Source organism: Cervus canadensis, chromosome 29, assembly GCF_019320065.1.
Source record: "Cervus canadensis isolate Bull #8, Minnesota chromosome 29, ASM1932006v1, whole genome shotgun sequence".
Taxonomy (NCBI): Eukaryota; Metazoa; Chordata; class Mammalia; order Artiodactyla; family Cervidae; genus Cervus; species Cervus canadensis.
The window spans coordinates 16,877,419-16,900,259 of NC_057414.1; positions in this window are offsets into that span (position 1 = coordinate 16,877,419).

Here is a 22,841-nt window from a genome sequence, read left to right on the forward strand (position 1 = left end):
TTTTTTAATACAGATTAACTCGTTAAATACTTAGAACAACACCATTTTGCAAGCGAGAATAATATGGCATAAGGAAGTTAAATAACTCAGCGCCAACTGAGTTAGATGCTTACCAGGATTCAGTGATGTTTGCTAACAGACTGATTTTTGCCAGGCACACGTGGTATAATTTAACTAAATAAAGTGTAAATCTGTGAAGTCTGAATATAAAGAGAGATTGAGCTATTATTTCTATGAAAACAAAATTGAATGTTTTGGAAAGGTTTGATAAAGGTGAGTTTCAAAAAAGGTTGCTATTGAATTAGGTCTGAGCAAGACCAACCAATATTTCCTGTCTCTATGACTTGGCCTAGTGCTGCTGTTTAGAACCCCTTGTCTCTTGTTTTTCTCCTTCAAATGCTTTCCTCCAGATTGATCTCGTCTGAGAAGACTTCTCAGGTAGACTGAGTTTTACTAGTTCTGTGACTCAGCAGCAAGTTGCTTAATCTCTCTAAACCTTAGAGTCTGTATATCTGTGAGATGGCGATAATAATATTTACCTTTCAGGATAGTTGTAGAAATTAAGCGGATTTATCTGGTCCATAGTGAGTACTCAACAAATGGCAAAATATATATATATATATATGGTGTGCTTGTTCTTGTGCTGGGGGCTATGGAAACAGATGAACAAGATAGTCCCTGCCTCCAGAAGCCCGAAGACCAGCACAGGACTGTCTGCTTTCGGCTCCACTTGCCCTGTGGTGAGTTGAAGCAGATTTTCACAAATGTAATTGGAAACTCTTCTAGATGTTTTCAGATGCTGACACCATTATGTCATCCAGCTTCTCAGCATTTGAATAACATCCTGAAGGCCTGAAATGCATTGGCACAAAGGCTTTCTTTTCTTTCTTTTTTTAAATTTATTTGCTTATTTGACTGCATCAGGTTGGGTCTTAGTTGCCGTGCTCAGGCTTAATTTTCCCCAAGGCATGTCTTCTTGGATCAGGGGATGCAGACCAGGCATGAACCCGCATCCCCTGCATTGCAAGGCAGATTCTTTACCACTGGGCTGCCAGGGAAGTCCCCAGAGGCTTTCTTATATTTTGTCACTAAATGATCTGTCCTGAAGCCTAAAGGGGCCATTGGAATGGCTTCAAGAGGCACAGGTTCCAAATCATGGAGGCTACATGGAGCAGGCTCTGGAATTTCCCCAGGTTGGATTCAAAGCATGGCTCTTTGACCTCAGGAAACTTACACAATAATTCTGAGTATCAATTTCTTCCTCAGAAAAATGGGGGTTAATGATTCTCACTTTATAGAAGGTAACAAGAAGCAGATGAGATGACGTGTCAAGTGTTGAGCACAGTACTTGGCATATGGTCAATACCTAATAAATGTTAGTTTCTAATAGATGAATGTAAATAGATAGGAATGTGGTGGGCACACAGCTAACCTGTGAGCTAAGGAATTGCAAGTAAGCCTTTCTTCAACACTTTCTTCTTGCTGTCATCACAAAGACTCTAGTCTGGATAGCCCATTGGTCTGACCCTGCACACAGTCTTTTCTTAGTCTTCCAGTGGAAATGACTAATACTCAAATTCTTATTCCATTATTTAGCTTGCAGGATTGTCTTGAGTGAAATAATCAGCCTCTAGCAGCCTCAGTTTGTTTATAAATGCAGATACAACTGCCAACCTTGCAAGAATTATGAAAAGAATTGAAATAATGAAAAACATGTAAGACAGTGCTGACCCTCACAGATATTTGGTGGATTGTGGCTAGTTACAGTAGGAGGCCTCTATCTAAACTAAAAGTTGGTCAAGTGATCAAAAAAGTTGATTAAAGCAGGAAATCTTTTTAAAAAATCTTTTGGCCGTGCCACACATGATGTAGGATCTTAGTTCCCCAGCCTGGGATAGAAACTGTGCCTCCTGCACTGGAAGCGCAGAATTGTAACCACTGGACTACCAGGGAAGTCTCTAAAGCAGGAAATCTTAAAAAAATAAGATACAATCTTTCCTTCCCTCCCCATGCCTTCCCAGTACCACTGAGTTCATCGGACCTATTAACTTCATCCCTAATAGCAGCTCCCATCCCCATTCCTGGCCTGTGTGATAGACATGAGTCACCTACCTACAAAGTCCAGAAATTCTGCTCCATACATAAAGTTTGGTTTGCAGCCTTGCAGATTTTTTCTGCTCCGAGACCAGATAAATGACCACAGGCCAGAGTAGGATGAGAAGAGAGTGGGGGTGGCATTCACCACAGATCACAGAAGAGGAAGATGTGGCGAAGTCTGAAATGGGGGGAGGTGGAGGTGGGGAAGCCATGAAGTGGAAACTGCTTTGGTGATCAGCTGTCCCTCATGCTGCTCTCTGGAGTGAACCCTGCACAGCCTGCAGAATTAGGCTGCCCCTGAGCATCTGATTTGGAATGAGTTCTTTTGCCCTGGAGGTCGTGGCAAGCTCTCCTTTCCCATCTGACCTTTCACATATTACAACATTGACTCTTGTCAGCCCCAGAACATAGGGAGAGGAGATGTGGCTTCCTGGAGGAGTTATAATGTCCTGAAGGGAAATCCTTACCCCCTTGTAAAAGTGGGACTAGACAGAACCAGTTTGACCAGGCCTCTGTGTTGGAATGATGGTGGAATATCCTCCCCCCTTTTTATCTATATTGCAAATTGCAAACAGTATGGATTTAGGGCTCTGTGTTTCTAAGTCAAATTGGAAGCTACTCTGATTCTGAAATGGGAGTTATATAGTCAATGCAAAATTCACCTGCCAAAGATGACACTCATATTATAATCAACATTTCTGATGTAGTTGTTCTTACAACTTATAATTAGATCTTGTTGTCAGGGGGAAAAAAAAACTTGAAGAAAGCAGCTGTGTTTTGGTGCTATTCAGGTCTGTGACTGACCCAGTTTTTATTAAAAATGTGGGACTGGTATTTGTCACATCTTTGCGCCCTGCTCACACTCTTGTAAGATGAGTGTTGAGAAGTGTTTTCTGATCTGTGAGCATATGGAGGAGGAAGGGCATTGTTGCTGAAAGCATTGATCAGCTCTCAAGCAAAATTCCAGAGGCATAGCAGTTCCTGAGATTTACCTTCACATCCTGAAAGGAAGATGGTAAAATAGACCTCTATAAATAGATGAGTTTTAGAGGTAAATAAGAGAGGATGTTCTTTATGCTGTGTTCTCAATGTTTTTGCCGCCATTACCCTCATGATAGACATGAGCTATAGAGTCGAAACAGTCATCAGTCCTCCCATCCCATCCCTGGGTACAGAGAATCTGGTTGCCAGGATATCCCTCCAAAGCTTGCAAGGAAGTTGGTGGTTTATTTTAAAGAAAGGGAATGAATTAGGACTCTTCTCTGGTGTTTGGATTTTAGACTCTCCAAATATAATGGCTGATTCTCTACCTGCTATTTATGAAACAAAGCTTTAAGCCTCCCAACCACCCTCCCACACAGAAGTCACAGGCAACTCTCCTCTCTCCTCATTCTCAAGGGTGTATAGACAATCAAAGATGACTAGGACAAGATAAGCTAACAGATAAAATAACAATACTGTAGGAAGCAGAGATAACTCAGGGGAACAAACCAAAACATGAAATAAACATTTAAAAGAATCATCTAATCAGTATCCTCATAAAAGATGGTACATCCACAAAATAAGAACAGATTGATATGAAAAAGGAAAATGTCAGAGTGCAAAATTGAGGCTTTCCTAAAGTCGACAATAATCCTGACAATTTGTATGACCTTACAGATAATGATATGTGAGGCAGAAAGAAACTTTTCTAAACTATCAGCTACAGAGAGTGAATTTTGATCACCATAAAGGCAAGACTGATAATAGCCAGGACATGGAAGCAACCTAGATGCCCATCAGCAGATGAATGGATAAGGAAGCTGTGGTACATATACACCATGGAATATTACTCAGCCATTAAAAAGTATTCATTTGAATCAGTTCTAATGAGATGGATCAAACTGGAGCCCATTATACAGAGTGAAGTAAGCCAGAAAGATAAAGAACATTACAGCATACTAACACATATATATGGAATTTAGAAAGATGGTAATGATAACCCTATATGCAAAACAGAAAATGAACACATGAAATACTTAGAAACAGACTTTTGAGCTTCTTGTGGAGAAGTGAGGTGTGGAAGATTACTTCAAAATCGAAGCAGCAATGGGGGTTTTTTTTAATATACTATCTATGGTGAAACAGATCACCAGCCCAGTGGGATGCATGAGACAAGTGCTCGGGCCTGGTGCACTGGGAAGACCCAGAGGAATCGGGTGGAGAGGGAGGTGGGAGGGGGGATCGGGATGGGGAATACGTGTAAATCTATGGCTGATTCATATCAATGTATTGACAAAACCCACTGGAAAAAAAAAATAATAAATAAAAAATAAATAAATAAATTTCAAAAAAAAAAAAAAAGGCAAGACTGACTTATCTTTCTCTCTACTGAAAATGATATTATAAGATAATTGTCCTATGAAGAGGTTATCGAGAAATAAAGTTGTAGGCAAAAAAGTATAAACAGGTGTGTCAGCGTTTAATATCTGTGATTTGTTGTAATTTTTTTTCTCACTCTAAATAAAAATTTTCTGTCAGATATAATTTTATATTCACAATTTAATATTCTTTTCTTAAAGAGGGCTTCCCTTCCTCTCATCACCAACTGTCTAACTTTCAGGGCCCACAAAGCCTGGGTGTGCCCCTGGCAGTGAGCTACATTGCCTGCAGATAGAACAGAGAAGATGCCAAACAAACTGCAGAAGGGCATATACCACAAGATTTCAATTCAAATACCTTTCAAATACACAACTCTCATGGTGTGTGTGTTCAGTTGCTCAGTCATGTCTGACTCTTTGTGATGCCACGGACTGTAGCCCACAAGACTGCTCTGTCCATGGAATTTTCCAGGCAAGAATTTTGGAGTCGGTTGCCATTTCCTACTCCAGGGGATCTTCCCGACCCAAAGATCGAACTCGCATCTCTTGCGTCTTCTGCATTGGCAGGTAGATTCCTTACCACTTTGATACCTAGGAAGCCCAGAGCTCTCACTATTGATTACAGCTACATATACAGGTAGTAAAAGTGTGAAAATATAGACTAGGAGATGCACATCCAATTTGTGAGGATAGTTGCTTTGAAGTATGGAGTGCTCTATTTTTTACTTATTTTCTGAAGCAAAAATGAAAAAAATGTTAGCATGTACTTACTTTGAATGGTGGGCATGTGGATATTATTTCATTCTCAGTGATTTTCTCTTCTCCATAAATTGTACAGTTGTAGTCAGATTCGCTCAGAATTTGGAAGGCATTGTTGATAGTCTTCTGGTTTTCAGGTCATCCTTTGCAGGTGACCTGATTTTCCTTTCTTTTTCTTTGTGGTTCTACTATTTCAGAACAATCTGTCTGAGCATGGACTTTGAGTCCCTCCTTATGCTAGACTTTCATGAACATTCCAACTTGAGGACTCATGTCCTTCAGCTCCAAATATTTCATTACTGTTAGTTCTCTGTCAATTTTGTCCTTGCCATTTCTGCTGTCTTTCTTTCTTTTTTTAATCTGCTGTCTTTCTTGATCTCTTGTTAGTCAAATGTTAAACTTTGTATTTTTGTCTCACATTTTATGCAGATTCCACCCCCCATCTTTTTTTTATTTTATTTTATTTTTTATTTATTTATTTTTATTATTATTATTTTTTTTTCCAGTGGGTTTTGTCATACATTGATATGAATCAGCCATGGATTTTCATGTATTCCCAATCCCGATCCCCCCTCCCACCTCCCTCTCCACCCGATTCCTCTGGGTCTTCCCAGTGCACCAGGCCGGAGCACTTGTCTCATGCATCCCACCTGGGCTAGTGATCTGTTTCACCATAGATAGTATACATGCTGTTCTTTTGAAATATCTCACCCTCACATTCTCCCACAAAGTTCAAAAGTCTGTTCTGTATTTCTGTGTCTCTTTTTCTGTTTTGCATATAGGGTTATCGTTATCACCTTTCTAAATTCCATATATATGTGTTAGTATGCTGTAATGTTCTTTATCTTTCTGGCTTACTTCACTCTGTATAATGGGCTCCAGCTTCATCCATCTCATTAGGACTGGTTCAAATGAATTCTTTTTAATGGCTGAGTAATATTCCATGGTGTATATGTACCACAGCTTTTTTATCCATTCATCTGCTGATGGGCATCTAGGTTGCTTCCATGTCCTGGCTATTATAAACAGTGCTGCGATGAACATTGGGGTGCACGTGTCTCTTTCAGATCTGGTTTCCTAGGTGTGTATGGCCAGAAGTGGGATTGCTGGGTCATATGGCAGTTCTATTTCCAGTTTTTTAAGAAATCTCCACACTGTTTTCCATAGCGGCTGTACTAGTTTGCATTCCCACCAACAGTGTAAGAGTCCACCCCCCATCTTATGGGAGGTTTCTTTTCCACCTTACAACACTTTGGTTAAAAATTTTGGCACTTATATTTTTGTTTTCTGACATTATTTCCCTTTTTCATAACATCCTGTTTTTATTTTATAGATGCTTTGTCTTCTGTGAGGATACTAATTAAATTGTTTGAATTATAACAGTTGTTTCTATTTTGCATTATTTTGTGGATGTAGTAGTTTAAACACATGTACTAACATGGATTTTTCTTTAAAGAGTCAAAGTATAGTTAGAGAGCCTACCCATTATAAAGTTGTTCGAATTTTACCATGTAGATACAGAAACATTTCAAGATTCTAAACTATATTTTCAAAACTTGGTTGAGAAATCTGAACGCAAACAAAATGAAGAAAGTTTATTCAAAAAGTTGATGAAACTCTAATATGTCATTTCCCCCTAATATATCATTTTTAACTGAAATTTGAAAAAATATTTTTAAAGGTTTTAATAAAAAAAAAGAGAAATGAGTCCTAATTTGGATGTGTGTACAATTTCATACAGATTATGGTATAATAAATATGTACTTGGTCTTTGTCACTAGTTCCTGGCACGGATTTCCTAAAACCATCGAAATTTCCTGAGTGATCGGATTATCTTTTGTTGTTCATTGGAGCCCCTTTCAACCACACTTGAGTTTATACTAATGAGATGACTCAGAATGGGGTTCCTAAGTGGCTTTGGAATAGAGGCCAGTCAGCAGAAAGAACAATCAATTTTATTTCCCCTTTCATCCCCAGTCTCTGACTTCCTGGAAAGTGATAGGGACTAGAGATTGGGTTATAAAAACTCTTGGACCACAAGACTAAGAGAGTTTCTGAGGTGGTGAATACATCCTTGTTTTCAGGAGTGGCAAAGCCTGACTCCCTGGGCGCAGAGGTTACTATGTACCAGACCTCAATCTATGTACCTCCTCATCTGGCTGTTCATTTGTATCCTTTATAATAGAGTGTAGGAATAAGTTTAGCACTTTCCTGAGTTCTATAAGTCATTCTAGTGAATTATCAAACCTGAACAAGGGTATTATGGGAACCACTGAATTTATAACCTCCTGGGAAAAAGTGTAGATAGCCTGGGTACACTATTAGAAGCCAGAAGACAAGGAAACTCATTGATGTGGTCTCATAGTCAGTTCTGGAGGCACAGAGCAGACTGGAAAAGTGTGGAAAGAGGATCTGGAGAACTAACAAGAAATTTGGCACACCCCTTGCCTGGGAGTTATGCTGTTTAATGCAATAACCTTGTCTATCTTATACTTCACTGTGCCCTAGTGCCTAGAACAAACCTGATGCATGGTAGTAATAGCTAACGTTCACTGGCTGTTTATCATATCTTGGGTACTTGGGCTTTCAGTTCCGTTCAGTAGGCAGTTGTGTCTGACTCTTTGCAACCCCATGGACTGCAGTACGCCAGGCCTCCCTGTCCATCACCAACTCCCGGAGTTTACTCAAAGTCATGTCCATTGAGTCAGTGATGCCATCCAACCATCTCATCCTCAGTCGTTCCCTTCTCCTCCTGCCTTCAATCTTTCCCAGCATCAGGGTCTTTTCCAATGAGTCAGCTCTTCACATCAAGTGGCCAAAGTATGGGAGTTTCAGCTTCAGCATCAGTCCTTCCAATGACTATTCAGGATTGATTTCCTTTAGGATGGACTGGTTGGATCTCTTTGTAGTCCAAGGGACTCTCAAGAGTCTTCTCCAACACCACAGTTCAAAAGCATCAATTCTTCGGTGCTCAGCCTTCATTATAGTCCAACTCTCACACCCATACATGACTATTGGAAAAACCATAGCTTTGACTAGATGGACCTTTGTCAGCAAGGTGATGTCTCTACTTTTTAATATGCTGTCTAGGTTGGTCATAACTTTTCTTCCAAAGAGCAAGAATCTTTTAATTTCATGGCTGCAGTCACCATCTGCAATGATTTTGGACTTTACATGTATTAAATTGTTTAGTCTTCACGTCAACTGTATTAAGTATTACTATTAGGTATTATTATCACCAGTTTCTTGATGATGAAACAGGCACAGAGAAGGCTAGATTTTACCAATCTGGACTCCAACCCAGATCACTTGCCTCTGTGACCGTCAACCTTAAAAAAAAACAAAACAAAAACTTTTCCAGCTTTATTGAGGTATAATCGACACATAATAACAATTGTGCAAATTTAAGGTGTAAAAATATGTTATTTGATACATTTATAAATTGCAAAATGATTACCATCATAGTACTTGTCACCACCTTCATCCATTGATATTGTTGCCATTTGTTTTTTGTAGTAAGAACATTTGAGATACACTCTGTATCAAGTATGTGATACAGCATTATTATCTATAATCAGTAGGCTGTGCACTAGATCCCCAAACTTATTAATATTATCACTGAAAGTTTGTACCCTTTGAACAATATCTCCCCCTTACTTCCACCCCCAACTCCTGGTAACCACCACTCTACTCTCCATGACACTCACTCTGAATCGCCATATTATGGTGCTCAACAAAGTTACTCTCTTCTTATGCAACATCACTTCTTATACCTAGTACCTACCCATCTCTTTTCTTTCCTCAAACTATGACTTTCTCTTAAAAACATGCTCCTTCAGAGAGTTAACACCCTGCCAATTATTTCTAGCATATAGCACATCTTCAAACTGAAAAAGAGTAGGACTGTTAAGTTCTGGATTTGGGGTAAGAAAATAAATCCACAGGAGTGACCAGTTATTACAATAGAATGAGTTCGCTCAGATTTTCTAGGATAGATATATTTTGGCTGCTTGACAGATTATATTATCAACCTGCCAAAATAACTTTCATGTATCTGGTGAAATCTTGGAGAAGCAATAGGGAAAAGAGGTTCATGAATTTACTTGATAGGAGGCCACACAAAGAAAATAATAATAGACATCATTTACTTTATTTTGGGTGTATGATTATCTCATTTAATTAAAAAAATTCTTATTGGAGTATAGTTGCTTTATAATGTTGTATTAATTTCTGCTGTGCAGCAAAGTGAATCAGTTATATGTACACATATATCCCCTCTTTTTAGGATTTCCTTCCCATTTAGGTCGCCACAGAGCATTGAGTAGAGTTCCCTGTGTTATACAATAGGATCTCATTAGTTATCTATTTCGTACATAGTAGTATATATATTGAGGTTTCTCTAGTGGCTCAGTGGTAAAGAATCTGCCTGCAATGCAGGAGATGCAGGAGATGCGGGTTTTATCCTTGGGTTGGGAAGATCTCCTGGAGCAGGAAATGGCAACCCACTCTAGTATTCTTGCCTGGGACAAGGACAGAAGAGCCTGGTGGGAGTGACGGAGTCATGGAGTCCATGGAGTCGCAAAGAGTTGGACATGATTTAGCATTTAAACAGTAATAAAGTTTATATATGTCAATCCCAATCTCCTTATCTCATTTAATTTAAAAAAATTTAGTTTTAACGTTGACCAACATCTCTTTTTACTCCTCACTCAAAGCCATGGCAACCATCATTCTGTACTCTGTTTCTATGAGTTTGACCTTTTTTTTTTTTTTAAGATTCCACATATAAGTGAGATCATGCAGTATTTGTCTTTCTATCTGACTTATATCACTTACAGTAATACCATCAAGGTCCCTCTATATTGCAAGTAGAAGGATTTCCTTCTTTTTACAGCTGAATTAAAAACTCACTCACTCTCTCTCTCTCTCTCTCTATATATATATATATATATATCACATTTTATTCATCCATTCATCTGTTGACAGACACTCAGGTTTTTCTACATCTTGGCTATTGTAAATAGTGCTACAATGAACATTAGGATGCAAATATCTCTTCAAGATAGTGATTTCGTTTCCTTGGGATTTATCACCAAAAGTAGAAGTGCTACATCATATAATAGTTCTATTTTTAAATTTTTGAAGAACCTCCGTGTTGTTTTCCATACTGACTGTACCAATTTACATTTCCACTGAATTTACATTCCCACCAACAATACACAAAGGTTGCCTTTTCTCCAATGCTCTCTACCATTGTTGTTTCTTGTCTTTTTGAAAATAACCATTCTAAGAGGTGTAAGGTGATATTTCATTGTGGTTTTGATTTGCATTTCCCTGATGATTAGTGTTGAGTATATTTTCATATACCTGTTGGACATCTGTGCATCTTCTTTGGAAAGATGTTCACATCTATGCCCATTTTAAAATCAAAGTATTAGTCTTTTTTACTGTTAAGTTGTGTAAGTATTGGATAGATAGCCCCTTATCTGATATGTGTTTGGCAAATATTTTCTCCCGTGCCACTGCTTGCCTTTTCATTTTGTTGATCATTTCTTTTGCTATAGAAGCTTTTTTTAGTTTTATATAGTCCCACTTTGCTTTTGTTTTTGTCAACTGCTTTGACAGTTTTTCTTCAAAAAATTGTTGCAAGACCAAGGCCAGTTAGTTTTGTACACAGCTGATGTAAACGTTATCTCCTTGTAAATTAATAATAACCCTGTAATTTAACTGTATTTATATTGAAAGTGTATTGCAAATTGTTTAAACAGCACCACTTCAGAGGCAACCACACATATCACCACAGAAGGGTGAGTGCAAAAATGAAATTTAGAGAGATAACGTTTACATCAGCTTCAGCCACATGGGTATTGGATGAGTCATGATTGAACCATGATGTATATATATACTTAAAGTCTAATTATTAGAAAATTATAGCTCAAAAATGCTGCTGGTGCAAATATGTGTCACTTAACAACCTTAACAAACAAAAAAGGGGGAGCTAACAGTAATTTTAAATTAAAGAGAAAGAATATCAGCAATTGAAACATCACAACAAACCAAAGATAATACTACTATGAGGATTTAATACTCTGATCACAGGGAGTCTATTCCCCAAATTAATAGTATTCCAGCTATCTGGATGAAAAAATAATAAGCAGCAGGAGGCAAAGTGTGGCTATGAAGATTGGCCTCTGACTTCTTAGTGGAATCCTGAATTTATAATCTTTAATAAATTCTAGTAGCAGCCCAATTTCAGTTTATGAATATCACATTTTATTAATGGATAATTCCACTATCCATTAATGGATAATTCCACTAATTAATGGATAATTAGTCACTTAGTAGGTGACTAATGAAAATGAAAGTTTATAAAATTATGAATTTAGGCATTATTTTGAGGCCCCTCAGTAAGTCTCAGATCCATCAGTAGATGCCAACTCATTTTTAAAGAATCTAGGGGGAAAAAGCATAAAGAATTAGGATCAGAAAAGGCTGGTTTTAAAAGGTTGATCTTTCCAAGTGTGAGACCTCGAGCAAGAATCTTAGCTGGACTGAGTTTCAGAGTCTGTGAATCACTCTGTGGTATGCACAGAACTGACTCATGTCAGTGCTGGAAAGCTGATAGTTTAATTTCCAAAATTTTTGCAGACCAGTTGTTAAACCATTAATAGTTTGATATCCGCCACAATGGGAATATTATACTACAAAAATCAGCAAACACTATAGATCAGGAATTTTTTTCAGATGGTTTAAATTTTTATTGTAGTAAAATTGGTATACAATATATAAGTTTCAGAAGCATGATGTTATAATTTAATATTTATATACACTAAAAAGTGATCATCACAATAACTCTAGTTACCATCTGTCACCATACAGTTTACCCCTGCAACCATTTTTCCAATTTCTCAACCCCTAACACTGCTGTTAACCACCAATCTGTTCTCTGGATCTATGAGGAGATTTTTGTTGTTGTTGTTGTTTGTACATTTTGTTCTTTAGATTTCACATAAAAATAGAATCATAGAGTATTTGTCTTTCTCTGCCTGGCTTACCTTCAAGGTCCATCCATATTGTCAAAAATGGCAAGATTTCATTATTTTTTATGGCTGAGTAGTATTATATATATATATATTTGTGTGTGTGTGTTAGTTGCTCAGTAGTGTCTGACTCTTTGCAACCCCATGGTCTGTAGGCTGCCAGGCTCCACCTGGTCCATGGAATTCTCCAGGCAAGAACACTGGAGTGGGTTGCCATTTCTTTCTCCATGTATATAAATACACCACCAACAGGGCACAAGGGTTCCCTTTTCTCCACATTCTCTCTACCACTTGTTATTTCCTGTCTTTTTGATAACAGCCATTCCAAGAAGCATGAGGTGATATCTCATTGTGGTTTTAATTTACATTTCCCTGTTAATTAGTGACGTTGAACACCTTTTTGAGTACCTGTTGGCCCTCTGCCTGTTTTCTCTATAAGAGTGTCTATTTAGATCTCCAGTCAGGAACTTTCCCCCCCCTAGAAAACTGGTTTACCAGCATACCATTGTTTCATTCTTCCCTCCCCTCCAAACTGTTACTAAATTCTGCTAAAAGGGAATAATGATTCCTCTATAAGAATTAAATTATTTTGATACTGAACCAAAGCTATATAATCAATAAACATCCATTTTGTAGGGTGGCTACTAGGCACAATCCTGTTTAATTCCTTTAGAGGTAGATGTTACATTTTTGGAGAATTACACTTTTGGAAATACCTGAGAACAAATTCAGTTCAGTTCAGTTCAGTTCAATTGCTTAGTCGTGTCCGACTCTTTGCAACCCCATGAATCGCAGCATGCCAGGCCTCCCTGTCCATCACAAACTCACGGAGTTTACTCAAACTCATGCCATCCAGCCATCTCATCCTCTGCCGTCCCCTTCTCCTCCTGCCCCCAATCCCTCCCAGCATCAGGGTCTTTTTCAATGAGTCAACTCTTCACATGAGGTGGCCAAAGTATTGGAGTTTCAGTTTCAGCATCAGTCCTTCCAATGAACACCCAGGACTTATCTCCTTTAGGATGGACTGGTTGGATCTCCTCGCAGTCCCAGGGACTCTCAAGAGTCTTCTCCAACACCACAGTTCAAAAGCATCAGTTTTTCGGTGCTCAGCTTTCTTCACAGTCCAACTCTCACATCCATACATGACCAGTGGAAAAACCATAGCCTTGACCAGATGGACCTTTGTTGGCAAAGTAATGTCTCTGCTTTTTAATATGCTATCTAGGTTGGTAATAACTTTCCTTCCAAGGAGTAAGCGTCTTTTAATTTCATGGCTGCAGTCACCATCTGCAGTGATTTTGGAGCCCCAAAAAATAAAGCTCAAAATATTACAAATGACTCTCATAGCTATCATATTGAGTGGAAGAAGCCAGATATAAAATAATATATACTGTATTATTTGATATATATGAAATTTAAGAACTGATTGACGTTCAAGAACTGATAGAAGATTATAGAAGCCAGAAGAATGCTTATCTCCAGTGGGAAGAAGAGTGGTGACTGAGAAGGGATGTGAAGGAAACATCTGAGTGCTGGAGTGTCCCTACTGTGGTCCAGATGGGGGTTACACAGATGCAAAAGTTCATCACATAACACACTTAAGATCATTGCACCTTATAATAAAAGTACTTTTTACTCAATAAAAATTTAACAAAAAGTAAATTCTTAAAGAGATGGAAATGCCAGACCATCTTACCTGCCTCCTGTGAAACCTGTATGCAGGTCCAGAAGCAACAGTTAGAACCGGACATGGAACAACAGACTGGTTCCAAATTGGGAAAGGAGTATGTCAAGGCTATATATTGTCACCCTGTTTATTTAACTTATATGCAGAGTACATCATGTGAAATGCCAGGCTGGATGAAGCCCAAGCTGTAATCTAGATTGCTGGGAGAAATATCAATAGCCTCAGATATGCAGATGACACCACCTTATGGCAAAAGTGAAGAAGAACTAAAAAGTCTATTGATGAAAGTGAAAGAGGAGAGTGAAAAAGTTGACTTAAAACTCAACATTCAAAAAACGATGGTCATGGCATCCGGTCCCATCACTTCATGGCAAACAGATGGGGAAACAATGGAAACAGTGAGAGACTTTATTTTCTTGGGCTCCAAAATCACTGCAGATGGTGACTGCAGCCATGAAATTAAAAGATGCTTGCTCCTTGGAAGAGATTCTGTGACCAACCTTGACGGCATATTAAAAAGCAGAGACATCACTTTGCTGACAAAGGTCCATCTAGTCAAAGCTATGGATTTTCCAGTAGTCATTTATGGATGTGAAAGTTGGACTATAAAGAAAGCTGAGCACCGAAGAATTGATGCTTTTGAACTGTGGTGTTGGAAAAGACTCTTGAGAGTCCCTTGGACTACAAGGAGATCCAACCAGTCCATCCTAAAGGAAATCAATCCTGAATAGTCATTGGAAGGACTGATGCTGAAGCTGAAACTCCCATACTTTGGCCACTTGATGTGAAGAGCTGACTCATTGGAAAAGACCCTGATGGTGAGAAAGATTGAAGGCAGGAGAAGGGGACGACAGAGGATGAGATGGTTGTATGGCATCACTGACTGGATGGACATGAGTTTGTGCAAGCTCTAGGAATTGGTGATGGACAGGGAAGCCTGGAAGGCAGCAGTCCATGGGGTGGCAAAGAGTCGGACACAACTGAGTGACTGAACTGAACTGATACTGTACTAAAATTAAAAGAAAAAGAAATATCTGAGAAAGTATGTCTTATAAACTAGGAAGCAGTGCAAAGTCTCCTTTGCCTTAAAAATCTGAGATGCCTTTGACAACCCCCTTCTAGTTTCTCCCTCTTTGGCCACTCATCAGTCTATCTAGGGTACCCCTAGTTTCTTTCTGCCTGTCTTGTAAGTGTTGTGTCCCCAAAGTTCTGTCCTTGTACTTCTCCTCACTTTACATTCTATTGATAATCTCTGTAGCTCCAACTCCCAACACAATTTCCTAACCTCTAGATCACACCCTTTTCTCCTCTAGACCCATATTCTTTACTTCAGCAACTACACATTGGTTTATCTTACTGGGTGTTTTCTTATGCCAAGTACTGTTCTTGGCACTATTCCATGTTAATTAACAAAACAGACAGAGGTCTTTGCCTTCATGGAGCTTTCCTGCCCAGGTCTCTCTCACTAGGCATACAAAGATTCAAGATGTCCCAAATGATCTCATCATCTTCACCCCTAGATTCTCCTTAACTTGTTTTTACCATGCATCCCCCATCTCCACGATTCCACTATCATCTTCTCAGAAACTTGAGTCATCCCTGACCCCTTTTTAGTAAATCACGATAGGCTGACTACTCTGTGACCTGCATATTTCTCAAAACCTTCCATTTGTCTGTATTTGCACTGCCTAGCCCTGTTCTCATTCTTTTTCTTTTGGCTTACTAACTGGCCTCTGCCTCCAGTCTCTTTCCTGCCTGTCACTCTCCATATAGCTGCTAGAATGACTATAAAATGCAAACCAGAACAAGTTGCATTCTGCCTGAACCTGTCCAGTGGCCCTGCCAGATGAAAGTCTAAATTCCTTACCTTGTCCTCATGTTTGCAGCTGTCAAATCATGAGCGTGGCTGCTGAAATCTGGGTTCACATGCCTGCTTACCAGCATAACGTTGGGTAAAATTGTCCTTTCTGTGCCTTACTTCTTCATCTATAAAATGGCAATGATAATCGTACCGACTTCAAGAGTTGTCATGGGAATTAGATGTATTATTGCACACAAGGCGCTAAGAATAGTGCCTTGTTGTTCAGTTGCTCAGTCGTGTCTGACTCTTTGCAACCCCATAGACTGCAGCCCACCGGTCTTCCTTGTCCTTCACCATCTCCTGAAGCTTGCTCAAACTCATGTCCATTGAGTTGGTGATGCCATCCAACCATCTCATCCTCTGTCATCTCCTTCTCCTCCTGCCTTCAATCTTTCCCAGCCTCTGGGTCTTTTCTAATGAATCAGCTCTTTGCATCAGGTGTCCAAAGTATTGGAGCTTCAGCATCAGTCCTTCCAATGAATATTCAGGACTGATTTCTTTTAGGATTGACTGGTTTGATCTTCTTGCCGTCCAAGGAACTCTCAAGAGTCTTCTCTAACACAGCTCAAAAGAGTCAGTTTTTTGGCACGCAGTCTTCTTTATGGTCCAACTGTCACATATGTACATGACCATTGGAAAAGCCATACCTTTGACTATACAAACGTTTGTCAGCAAAGTAATGTCTCTGCTTTTAAATATTCTGTCTAGGTTGGTCATAGCATCTCTTCCAAGGAGCAAGCATCTTTTAATTTCATGGCTGCAGTCACCATCTGCAGTGATTTTGGAGCCCAACAAAATAAAGTCTCTCGCTGTTTCTATTGCTTCCCCATCTATTTGCCATGAAGTGATGGGACCAGATGCCCTGATCTTAGTTTTTTGAATGTTGAGCTTTAAGTCAACTTTTCACTTTCCTCTTTCACCTTCACCAAGGAGCTCTTTAGTTCTTGTTCACTTTCTGCCATAAGGGTGGTGTCATCTGCATATCTGAGGTTATTGATATTTCTCCCAGCAATCTTGATTATAGCTTGTGCTTCATCCAGCCTGGCATTTCACATGATGTACTCTGCATGTAAGTTAAATAAACAGGGTGACAATATATAGCCTTGACATACTCCTTTCCCAATTTAGAACCAGTCTGTCATTCTATGTTCGGTTCTAACTGTTGCTTCTGGACCTGCATACAGGTTTCACAGGAGGCAGGTAAGGTGGTCTGGCATTTCCATCTCTTTGTGAATTTACCACAGTTTTTTGTGATCCACACAGTCAAAGGCTTTAGCATCATCAATGAAGCAGAAGTAGATGTTTTTCTGGAATTCTCTTGCCTTTTCTATGATCCAACAGATGTTGGAAGTTTGATCTTTGGTTCCTTTGCCTTTTCTAAACCCAACTTGAACACCTGGAAGTTCTTGGTTCATGTACTGTTAATGCTTTGCTTGGAGAATTTTGAGCATTACTTTGCTAGCATGTGAAATGTGTGCAATTGTGTGGTAGTTTGAACATTCTTTGGCATTGCAGTTTTTTGGGATTGGAATGAAAACTAATCTTTTTATTCCAGAATGAAGGGAAAGTGCCTGATCCTCAGAATATACACAAGAAGTGCTGGGTTTGTTTTTGGTTTTTTGTTTTTTTAAGATGATTGCTGTAATGTTTAAATAAGTTAAAACATCTAAAAAACTTTGCACAGTACCCAGCCTGTCTTAAATGCTCTGTAACATCCATGGTTCATATAGTCAAAACTATAGTTTTTCCTGTAGTCAGGTACAGATGTTACAGTTGGGCCATAAAGAAGGCTGAGCATCAAAGAATTGATGCTTTCAAATTGTAGTGCTGGAAAAGACTCTTTAGCATCATTTGGACAGCAAGGAGATCAAACCAGTCAACCCTGAATATTTATTGGAAGGACTGAGGCTGAAGCTGAAATTCCAGTACTTTGGCCACCTGATGTGAAGAACTGACTCATTGGAAAAGACCCTGATGCTGGGAAAGATTGAGGGAGAAAGAAGAGGGAGGCAGAGGATGAGATGGTTAGATAGGATCACCAACCCAATGGCCATGAACTTGAGCACACTCCAGGAGATAGTGGAGGGCAGAGGACTTTGACATGCTGCAGTCCACGGGGCTACAGAGTCGAACACGACTTAGTGGCTGAACTACAGCAGCAGCAAACATCAGTGTTGTTGCCTCTCCAGCCTTACTTCTTGTCCCTCTTCCATACAAACCCGACTTAGCCCAGAGGGGCTGGCTGTGGTTCTCTTACACCTCCAGGCCATGGTTCCTCCCTTTTCCTGTCTTTTTCCTGGGTGTCTCCCATCGATCCTTCAAGTCACTGCTCAGGCACCAGCACCTGATTGCCCCAGCCCAAGCTGGATCAGTGGCTCCTCCTCTGTTACTTCCCTCTAAGAACCTGTGCTTGCTTCCATCACAGAACTTAGTAATTGTTTATTTAAAATGTACTATGATTCATCCATCAACAGATGAATGGATAAGCGGATAAGCAAAGTGTGGTATATATGTATACAGTGGGATATTTATTTTTCAGTCTTAAGAATGAATGAAGTACATCATGGATGAACCTCAAAAACATTATGCTAGTTAAAATAAGCCAAGATTAGAACAATTAGGCTAAATTGCTCTAAATCCTGCCTTTGCCAGGCTGTGTGACCTGGTATAAGGTATATAACTTCTCTAAGTTTTAGTTTCTTCATATACAAAGATAGGTAGATTTCCTTTATAGATGTTGCTTGAAGTAATGTGTGTAGAGTACTTGACACATGACTGGATAATGGTAAGCACTTAATAAGTGTTTTCTCTTATTATTGTTCAGTTGTGATCTCTTTGGCCATAGGGATTGTATCCTATCATAGTTGTATCCCAGGTTCAGTGATATGGTTTCAGATTCCACCTTGCAACCAACCTTGAAGAACATATTGCAAAAGATTGAGTATAGAAATAGATAAAATAATCCAGCTGTGTTCTATTGAACTAGATAGTGATAAGATTTGAAAAGAAAATAGGCAATGCTACTCTTCCTAGAGTTTTTTTGAGTAAATATACTTTCCATAAAATATTTTCTTTATGTTAATGTATTAATAAAAGGAATAAATAACATTATTTTATTTTTAAATATTTATTTTTATTAATCACTGGAGGATGAGTGCTTTGCAATGTTGTGTTGGCTTCTGCCATACAACAACATGAATCATCCATTAGTATACACGTGTTCCTCCCTTCAGAACCTCCCTCCCACTGCTCCCCCCCCACATCTCACCCCTCTAGGTCATCACAGGGCACCAGGCTGAGCTCCCTGTGTCATAGAGCAACTTCCCACTAGTTATCTGTTTTGCACAGAGTTGACTCATTGGAAAAGACCGTGATGCTGGGAGGGATTGGGGGCAGGAGGAGAAGGGGATGACAGAGGATGAGACGGCTGGATGGCATCACCGACTCTATGGACATGAGTTTGAGTAAACTCCGGGAGCTGGTGATGGACAGAGAGGCCTGGCGTGCTGCGATACATGGGGTTGCAAAGAGTCAGACACGACTGAGTGACTGAACTGAACTGAACTGAACGTATATATTTCAATGCTACTCTCAATTCTTCCTATTCTCTCCTTCCTCCACTTTTGGCTGTGCTGGGTCTTAGTTGGGGCTTTCGGGATCTTCCATCTTTGCTGTGAGGGCATGTAGAGTCTTCATTTGCAACATGGAACTCAGCTGTGGCATGTGAACTCTTAGTTGCAGCATGTGGGAACGGGGATTGAACCCAGGCCCCGTGCACTGGGAGCACAGAGTCTTAGCCACTGGACCACCAGGGAAGTCCCACTAATGCTATTTTAAAATAAGGTAATAAGTATTTAAAATGTTCCATTTTAATTTCTAATATGGTAAATGTTGATAGATAGAAACTTTTAAACCGTGTTCTTTGGGATCCTCAGTAATTAAGAGCATAAATGATTCCTGAGACCAGAATGATCAAGAACCATTGTTCTGCCTTGCAGCTGGATCCCTACCATCCCACCCAGGACAGCTGGCCTCCAGTGTGGGCCTTAACACTTCACAGGACGGGGAGGTCATCACCTCCTGGAACAGCTGGCTTTATCTTTGGTCTACTCCGCCTCTTAGAAAGTTGTTGCAAGGAATCAAAAATCCTTATTTTGGAGGCCCCATTGACTGTTCTTAGACTCACCTCTTATTTTCACACTTTGCAGTTTGGAGCCCTCTTCCAGGTCTGGAAGACTGTCATCAATTGCCCTTTGTGGTGGCCCCAGAGGCACTCACCCTGTTCTTCTGGTGACTAACGTGCATATGTATTTTTCTGAGTCAGCTAGTGATTTGTCGGAAGCATTGCCAACCCAGATAGCTCACAGCTGCTTTTCTAGGAGCCAGATTATCTCCAGTCCCATAGTGAATGTGAGCAACTCATTTTGTTGTTATTTTTGACAATAAATTAAAAATTTCCATTATAAACCACACATGCTTAAGGAAAATAAAGAAAAGTAGGGGAAAAAGAGACTTAAAAATGAAAATAGGGTCATGATTAACCTTGACTTTCTTGTCTTGGCATCCAGCTCCTTTTCAGGCTTACCCTGAATGACATTCTTTTCAAACAATTTCTACAAGCAGTTATGTGAACTATGTCTCCAGAGGTCTCTCGGGTTGACAGGCTGCCTGCTGCCTGGTCAGTCCCCAGCTCTTGAAGGACAGCTGAGAAGGGGAACTCAAGGAACGTGATTCTTATGATATCTGGAGGCACTTTAGGCCCGATCTCTCCAGGCTATATGGGGTCAGAGGGGATAGATGCTGTTTTACAGAAGCAACTGGTAATTTTTTCCTGCATTTTTGGGGGATAAAAATGAAGTTCTTATAAAAATTCTACCTCTAGGAATCTATCCTAAGAAAATCATGAGAGATGTAGATGGCATTAGGTATCTATTGTTATTCATAAAACTTAAACTTGGAAGTAAGCTTAATATTCTACAATACAGGTTTAAAAACTTATCTGTAAGGGAACAGGGGTTATATGGGAATAGGGGTTCACAACTTTGCTGTGAACCTAAAACTGCTCTAAAAAATGAAAATCTTGAAAAAAAACACCTGTCTATATGCTTGTATATTCTTTGCCAGTTAGTAATAAATGACATTTACAAAAATCTTTTGAATGATGTGGGAAAATTCTCAACATAGAGTTAATTGCTTACTATATGACTAGCATACAGTTTTTATATAAATATTTGTTTACTGAAAATAGCAGATAAGAAACTGTATATACAGTACAGTCTTGAATACATAAATATTTCAGTTACAAAGTGAAAAGAAGTTTATCTTAATGGTTGGCACCAACATATCTCATATGGAGGAAACTGTCTTTGCAAAAACTCTGAAATGCCCTGCCAGCACAGATGTCAGCATATGCCCAGTTTAGACATGGGGAAGCTGCTTTGCATGAAACAAAGAAAGTAGCATGGTTTATTGCTTATAAAAAGGAAGGGGAAGAAAGAAGGTATTGGTCAATGCTCTTGCAATTGCAAATGACATAAATTTAACCCAGACTGCCCTAAGGGGAAAACCCTGATATCTAGTTAGACACGGCTGGATTCAGGGAATCCATATTTGTGTTCATATTTGTGTTCTCTCTCCATCTCTTGATTTTCTTTTCTTTTCTTTTCCTTTGAATCATCCACTCTCAAGCAGGCTCTTTACATGTGGTGGCAAAAATGGGCACTAGTGATGCTAGACTGACTTTTCTACCAGCTCAGTGACCCCAGGGATAAGAGTCCTTCACTCACAGGAGCTCCCACAAACTTATACCTGAATGGCAGTCTGGCCGTGGATATGGGATGCACCAATTATCTGTGTTTAGTGACTTGGATTTGACAGTGTTTGGATCACTGGAATAGGATGGGGGTCAGCACTACTCAAGCCATTTGGAAGTTCCAGAAAATAATTTGTACAATTCCTGGCATGGAGCTTCTAAAACCCTTGCAATTTCCTGAGTGATTAAAGTGTCTTTATTATTCATGAGTCCCTTGGATCACTGCTGAGTTCATGTTAATGAGGGGACTCATGGTGGGACCTTCCAGTAGCTTCAGAATAGAGACTGGTCACCAGAAAGACCACCACTGGTTAGAAGGTTGGGACTTTGAGCCAGCCCAACCTCCAGGGAGGGAAGAGGGATTGGAGGTTGAGTTCAAGCATGTGGTCCATGATTTAATCAGCGAAACTCCTGTAAAACTTTGGACAGCAAAGCTCAGTGGACGTTTCTTGTTGAAGAACTCATGTTGGGAAGATGAGGTGCCCTCATCCTATGAGGAGAGATCACACAGAAGCTGTGTATTCAGGACCCTTCCAGACCCTGCCCTATGTGTCTCTTCATTTGGCTGGTCTGATTTGAATCTTTTATAATAAAACTCTAACTGTAAGTATAGTGCTATCCTCAGTTTTGTGTCATTTTACTGGATTATAAAACCCGAGGGACATTTAGGAACTGTCTGGATTTGTAGCCAACTTGGTCAGAAGTATGGGGGGGCTAGGACCCCACTTGCTGCTGGTATCTCAAGGGGAGGGAGTCTTGTTGGGGACTGTGTGCTGTGGAGTCTGACAATAACTTTGGGTGCTTAGAGTCAGAACTGAATTGCAGCACAACAGAGGATGTCAGAACAACTGAAACAGAATAGGATTGAGTCTGGATCCATGCCCTGCAGAACAAAGGAAGAGGTGTGAAGCCAGGAGACCAGAGGCCAGGTGGTTATGGTAACAGATCACTGAGAAGAAATGGAAATCTTGAAGAGGGCTTTGGAATTTCACAAGATAGGTAGTTGAATTAGGGACTCCTCTCAAGAAGAGGAGTCCAATTTTATCTCAGCCTTTCAGAAAAAGCAGTCTCCAGTTGAACTGAGTTACATACATTCATCTTTGCTATTTGAATCTATTTTCACTTTTATGAACTGATTACAAGTAGTTTTTCCAACTGAACAGACTTCTTTCAATTTCTTATGGACAGAGCTTGCTTATCTTGCACATGTGTATTCAAAGGCCTT